Here is a 7,566-nt window from a genome sequence, read left to right on the forward strand (position 1 = left end):
CTTTTTGAAGTTGCAAAAAAACTCATTCAAGTTTTGAAAGATTGTTCACTACTAGAATACTGCTGTTGTAATCGATCTCCTTAGATACCACATACACACAGCATCTGTTTTCGTTATATCCACTTCCTTAGCATCACTTCTCCATGTGCATATACACACACACGGAGTTACTTAAGCAATGTCATCGTCTATCTAATCCTAATGTCTTTTCCTTTTCAACTTGAACGCTCCTATATCGAAAGGTCCTTTCGATTGATGAAAATAGATCACAGGAAGAGTCTGATCGATGTTCGCACGAGCAACAGGAATTGGTCATCGTATCGAAGAGGTGTCTAACATACCCGGATGGAAGTCCATAACAATTACACGATATTGTTTCAAAACAAAAGTGACCCGGATGGGAAGGAAGTCTGTTAGTGTTATTTTGTGTTCGGGATATGGCAGAGACGTGATGCCTACCAAAGCATGTAAGTGTAATGTAGTACGTGCAAGATGTTATGTTAGAACGCACCGAAGTACTTAGGCTCTAAGATTTTGTTTCGTCTTCCTTAAAGGGGCATCATAGAACATAACCCTGATCCTCATCTGGCAGTCACATTGGATGTACGAAACGCCCTCTTTGCAAGATGAAAGAGAAGAGAGAAACCAGCCCGCTTCAAAGTGTGAAAACATCCATCGATTTACCCCTCCTATTTTCCCCTCCCCCCCCGTGTGTTCTCATGCTGACGGATATCCAGTGCCTGATGAGAGTTCTCTGCTGTATGTTTAATAGAGCTCGCGTCAGGTGGCGCTCTGAAATATGGCGTGCAAAATTGTAGTGATGTGACGAGCGCCTGTTTTGTTTTAAACTCTGCTTTTGCTGTCTCTCCTCTCACCATTTAGTGTAGCATCTCTCAGCTTTGGAGCTCGGTTTGAAGTTTTGCAGAGTAGCTACCTTTCAGGGGAAATTTCTGAAAACGAAAATATCTATAACTCACCTGTCACGTGCTGTTAAAATAGGTTATCTCCGAGGGAGAGACGCGAAATCAAAAACTTTAGTTTCTTAGCGTCTCAGGAGTGTTGTAATCACGTTAGTGGAAGCTGAAATTTCTGAATGAAAAACAACCAGCGTCTTTTTTTTTTTTTTTTTTTTTCACTAAAGGAAAATGATCAGGTACCAATGGGAGAAGAGTGGATGAAGCACTTTTTTTTTTTTTTTTTTTTTTTTTTTTGCAGTGGCGTTTGATAGGTACTTGTAGCAGGCAACACACTTCAGTTTTATCTTTAAACTTAAGCTAATTTCAAAGAAGACCAATCGTCGAGTATTGCTCGGTAGGAAAAGTGCTAAAATATGAATTAGAAAGCGCTTTTAATACGGATGTGCCTTCTTTAGAAACTACACAAAAATAATCTCCGTTTATCAATCATTGATATCCTCTAAAAAGTGGTGAACACTCAAAGCGCATTCCCATCTTGGAAAGGAAGTTGTCCTTGGAAGAAAAGTCTGAATGACGATAATTATTAAGATAATCATCATCACTCGGAAATACAGCAGGAGGTCTACTAGGAAAGGTTCAATTATCATTCCCTTCATTGGGATTAAATTAAATAGAGAATGATCCTCATCCTACGGCTCCTCAATTGTGTTCAGTTAAACAATTGTGATCACAACTAAGGAAGTTGACATTTTCTTCCTGCATGAGGAATTCGTGTTTTACAATTATTTTTGGACAGTTATTTTTAACATGAATCACACCGATGAAAGTTTATACATATCGATTTTAGTTCCTTGGTAAGGTTAATGATTGGATAATCCTCAAAACTTGCCTCTGGAGACAAACACAGAAACTTTTCAAGTATCAAATAAGTGCGATGGTAATGCCACATGAACAGTGGATTTTATGACCCCCCCCCTAGTTTTTTAAAGAAAGAATGAGGTGGTAGAGGAGGATTAAAAAATCTGGAATCTTTCATAGTGGGATGAAAACTACTTTTTTTTTGTCATGTCAAATTATTTCAGAAATTTTGTTCGTTACATGTTGGATGTAAAGAACGGTTTACTGCACCTTTGTATTCTTGCTTATTTGTCGTTGTTGGGAGGAGGGGAGACGCTTTGCAAGATCTTGTAATCATCTTGTACAGTATCTAGATAGTGTATATTTGAGATGTTTTAAGATATCGATTTTTCTTCCCTGTGCTACTGAGGATACTGTTATGTTTACATATTAAAATATGTAAACAAAACAGTTTACATATTAAATATTTATATATTTTTTCCTCAGGTAGTAAGAGGTAGTGAGTAAGAGGAGACATGGAAGTACACATACCGGCCAATTCTCGCACGATGGACAGTAGCATTGTCATCCATGAAACAATTGTCACCTGCTGGATAAAAAATTAACATTGAAGGATGAACTTGATCGGCAACAATGTTTAGATATTTCTTGGAGGCCACCCGACCTTCGAGCAATATCAGGGGACCTGAAGCCAACAGAACATGCCGCACATCATGACATCACCTCCTTGAGTTGTGTCTACAAGGCACGCTGGGGTCATTGCTTCATGGGGCTCCTGCCAAACTCTCTGCCTACCATCGGTACGGAAGGTGTACCGCGACTCGTCGGACCATATAACTTTTATCCAGTCTTCCAGTGTCCATTCACGGTGTTCCTGACACCACAGTAGACGAACTTTCCACTTCTTCGCAGAAATCAGTAGTTTTCGTATAGGCATGTGACCGCCAATACCGATCCTCTTCATTTCCCTACGCATAGTCGGTGCGGTGAGATGTGGATCGGGAATAGCCGTCATTAAATGCTTCAGTCAATTCCGGCACATGAGAAATTCTGTTTGTCCGTCCAAGCCTTCTGAGACAACGGTGATCTCGTTCTTCACAGACTGTCTGAGGACCACAATTATGCTTCTTAGACAAGCAATGTGGGTTATTTTTACACTGATTAAACACCGAGGATATCTCACCTTTTGAGAAACCAGTAAACTTTGTTGTGTTTCAAAATCGTGGCTATAACCAGACGGGCACCCACAATAAGTCGTTTATCGAACTCCGTAAGATGGCTTGTTTTTTCTCATTGTGATCAACACTATTGACGATCACTGACCAACACAATTCTTAAATAGTTGTTTAAAACACGTGGTGACGCACACTTGGTCGAGTATTTTACATATACGCTGCGTAAGTATATTTACGTACATCTGCATTAATTCAGTGGCAGGTATATGCATTTTCTAGTGTGAGTAGGGTTTCTGTACACCGAATAATTGGGTTTTTGTTCTCTTCGATAACCTCCAGGGATATGTCCAGAAATGGTCGAGTCCTGTTGTTTTCAAGTTTAAGAGCGAATTTATGAATGGATGTAGACTATTCAGAAGGCAGTAAAACATCTTGCTACCACCCCCACGCAAAACAGGAGTAATTGAAACTCTAAGAAACAAAGGGTGCATCTTTAGAGATACAGAGAAGAGGAATCAAGAACTTCACGAGCATTCCGTACTCAACTCAAAATGGGCATAGGTACAAAGACGCCATCTCTTCTAACAAATCCATTCTCGTAAAATAAGCAAGAAGACATACAAGTTGCTTTTATCCCAATGAACAAAAATTTGCGGAATACGACGTGTAAAATAAATATGGCGATCTGGAGAGATCAGCATGTCAGAATATGTTAATGATGTGGGGGAAAAGGGAAAACACAAATCCCGATTAGCTTTATCATATAATCAACGAAGATCATCCTATACTTTGGCAAAAAACAGACTTTCCGTGGATGGAAAATAACCCCCTTGTCAAAATATTCGAAGAATCTGAAAACGTAATACACACACATAAACGTACATACTCCGTGCAGACTCGCACTATGTTTCAAAAGGTGATAATTTCAGCTGAGCACATATACCATTACCACAGTGGTCAAACCATTTTTCACCACTAATTCTATTCCAGATTTGATACAGTAAAAGGTTTCTTTGCAATTTATCTGATATCTAAAAAAAGTCTCCTAAAGAAGTATGCATAAAGAAAATATACGAAACTAGTAGAGAAACGAATAAGTTTTTTTTTTTTAAATCTTGGAATTCGCTATGCACATAAGAAGTACTTCTTATACCGAAATTATTGGGAATTTCAACATAACTACAAAAATCTCAATGATACAAAACACGTCACAAATTTTCTTGATTATGTGGTATTATATACAAAATTCTAAGAGTTAGAAAGATAAGTTTTAATTTCTTTTCTCCAGAACTGGATCTCAATAATTTTATCTATTGGATAGAGAGAAAAAAAAATCGAATCTAACTAGGAAGGGGTGATTGTATTTTAAACAAAATTACAAATTTATTCTGAAGTCATTTCTGTATTTATAGTTGTTTTACTTGAATCAGCTGACATGATTTTATCTATCTTACAGGTGGTCACTTAAAAGTGGAAGTTTGCCAGCACATACGAATCCTTGTGATCCGAAAGACGAATCCGTGAATGTGTATCGAAGGGAGTATCGCTAATGCAGTAGCGAAATCACACTTCGTTATTACAACTTCAGTTCCTTAAATTAATTATAAAAAAATATTTTTACAATAAACTGTGTGCAAAAAAGTCCTTTGCACTCTTCATTAATTTTTGTGGATGAACTAAATAGTCAGCTCAATGACGTAATATTAAACAGAACTCGCTAAATAATGCCACCATCACTCAAAGCTAAATATTGTAATCCAATCTTATATTACTGTGCTCGATTCGTTAACAGTCGAACTTCGTTCAAACAGGTTTGATAGCTACTACATGACATTCAGCTGTATACGGGAGAAAACAGAGAACCGATTATTATTAATTTCTTTTTTGTCGGTTAAGACACTTTGTGTACGACCTTACAATTATTGAGATGTTGTGTACATAGTATGCGATCTTACAGCTCTTTCTTAAATCACTTGAGAAGTCTATGTAGATAATTTAAACGTAAACTTAAAGCTAGCGTGTAGTTTTGATAAAGTTCAACTCAAGCCTCGTATCGGGACTTTTTCCCGGCTGAAAAGACCTGAATTTGATGTCCTTAAATGATCTGGTAAACATTTACGGGGTTTTTTATTTGAAGATAAATTAGTCAATCTTGCATAGAGGTGGTATAGTTTGTCTTCCCCCCCCCCTTCAGGGAAACTCCAGGGTTTTATCCCTTAGAAACAAGCAAACTGGACAGAGAAAGCAACCAATCTAGCATCAGAGATCAGTAGGGGATGGAAGTTGGACCGATGAAAGCGTGCTCGATCTTCACTATGGGAACACAACGTTGTTTCAAACGGATTGATCTACTTTCTCTTTTTTTTATCAGTTGAACAAAGCTAGTATCGAAACTATTACCGTTCAGAAAGTTGTCCCTCCCTAAACAGATTTATAAGCTACGTTACTCTATTTTTCAGATTTTTTTTTTAAAAAAGAGTCTTTTTACCATTAATCTTTTAGAAATTACATTGGAAAATATGCATAAAACGGTTAATGTTAGTTTAATATCTTCATTTTAAGATTATTACAACAATTATTCATTTAATATATTTCGTTTATTATACATTTTTGGAATTATGTTTGGGACATTTAAATGGTAAAACATCTGGAAAGATATCATCAAGGTTCATCACAGTTGTTCATCATCTTCTCACGAGCATTGATTACGTCATTTCTTCAACTCTTCTTGTAGTGATACGTCCGGCTAATTCTGGTCTTTCCTTGTGAGGTGAATTTAAAATATATATTTTGTGGCTTTTAAGAAGGTAAAAGTGAACGAAATATATGTGTTTCTTATCTTCAGCTACATTTTTTTTTATTAAAAAAAAAGAAGCATTAATCGTTTGCAAGTATTTATTTCACTTGGTTGTTTATTTGTATATGTTGGCTTCTGTTTCTTTAAGTTTATAAGCCAATTTTAATTTCTCTATCAGGCATTAAGAAGATGCTCTTACCCAAATGGCGAACTTGCAGTCATTTGATCTGCTGGGTGCTACCCACATGACGATTACAAGAACATCAGAATTTCGTCTAATAAGAGCACGTGCCCACATGCAAAGGATAAAGTGAGTACAGATCAGTAGTTCAAGCATAGAAAGAGGTGCTACTCATTCGACGAGTTGTGCGTGTACAAGACAGATGCATTAGTCAGTGCCAAAAGGTCCAACAGAAGCACCTGAATCAAAATGCAGTCTCCAGCAACGACTCGTTCGGTGAACCAAGGAACACCATCGGTGTTTGTACACTGGGAATTCTTATATTTTTATCTTAGCCAAGTCATCAAAAATCGTTACGCGATGACTAATAGAAATATTCCCTGCAGACTCCGACCGACTCCACTTGGGGCGAAATATGAACAAAACGGTGGACAGGCGGCACGCGAGACTGTTTTCCCCCGACACGGTTTAGCGATGCACAACAAGGGGGCGAGGAGTCGTCAGCTGATTGTCGTATACGTTTCGAACCTCCGTCGCACACCACCCCGTGTTATTAGGTGTAGATATGGTGCACGTGCTGCATCCAGTACGACAGAATAAGTTGCAGGACTAGAGACATGGACCGCTAATAATGTCACTTGCCGATGCCGCTTGTCTTTAAGACAACAGCTGGTGATTGTGTTAATTTTTCAGGGTGGTCGCCAAGCGTGAGACGTGTCCGGAGAAATGAGGGTGATGAGCAGATGGCAGAAAAATGCGAGACTCGAACACTTGGACCGAAGATAAAGTTTATAATTTCGTGCCCCAACTATTTTAATTATGAGGACTACCGCTAGATGACTTCGTTGTCCTCTGCCCACACGACATGTCGCTAATATATTTCCCTAGGTCTTTGTAATTTAAGCATACATTACACGAGTGGAACTCAGATTGGGCTGGGGGCTCGTGTTCGTCTATCCCTGGCTTTCCTCCACGAAATTGTTGCCAATTATTCTCGGCCTGTAATCCTTTGTAGTTAATGAAATCAGTGCAACCAACTTTTCATGCAGTAGAAACATCTCTGACATATTTTAGAGCCCTTGTCAAACTTTCATGTAGTTCTGCTTGTCCGTTAAGCATTCCCCAAAGTTTCTATTATATAACTCAAATGGCGCTTCGAAACATTTTTGTTCTTTAAACCAGGAAGATAAATAACCATCAGATACATACAGAGACAGTGTGTTACATGAAAAAACAAAAAAAGAAACATTTTCCACATCCTATTCCTACTTATAACTTTACATTAAAAATTTTTCGCAAAGGATTTGTTAATCTAGTATGACCATCGGATAGCACTTCGTCTCATTAAGAAACAAGTATTCCTACCTAAAAGGTACATCTACATTTGGAATATTAGTAAAAGCTGCATTAAGTATGGCAACAGTTCATAGCAATCAACTGTGGCGAAACTGAATGCCATTGATGACCGGCTCAACATGAATGAATCTGTGAGAAGTCCCTCATCATTAAAGAACAACAATAAATGGATAATAGTATGATAGATGCACGTCGATAGATACGTAAGAAGGGTTGATTTTTCAACTACAGTAATCTTTACATGCACTTATTCCAGTGTGATAAACAGCGGAAGTTTTTAAG

General features: G+C 37.9%; 1 long non-coding RNA gene across 1 annotated transcript in view; it reads left to right on the forward strand.

Annotated features, from left to right (window-relative positions):
* Window positions 1–4,493, forward strand: part of LOC150098140 (uncharacterized) — a 101,780-nt gene extending 97,287 nt beyond the window's left edge. The window contains exon 3 of the long non-coding RNA XR_016549596.1: window positions 4,407–4,493. This is a non-coding gene — a long non-coding RNA (uncharacterized LOC150098140). The remainder of the gene's footprint in view (window positions 1–4,406) is intronic.
* Window positions 4,494–7,566: the final 3,073 nt, after the last annotated feature.

Source organism: Typopeltis vanoorti, chromosome 16 (assembly GCF_054136105.1).
Source record: "Typopeltis vanoorti isolate ZY-2024b chromosome 16, IOZ_Tvanoo_1.0, whole genome shotgun sequence".
NCBI lineage: Eukaryota > Metazoa > Arthropoda > Arachnida > Uropygi > Thelyphonidae > Typopeltis > Typopeltis vanoorti.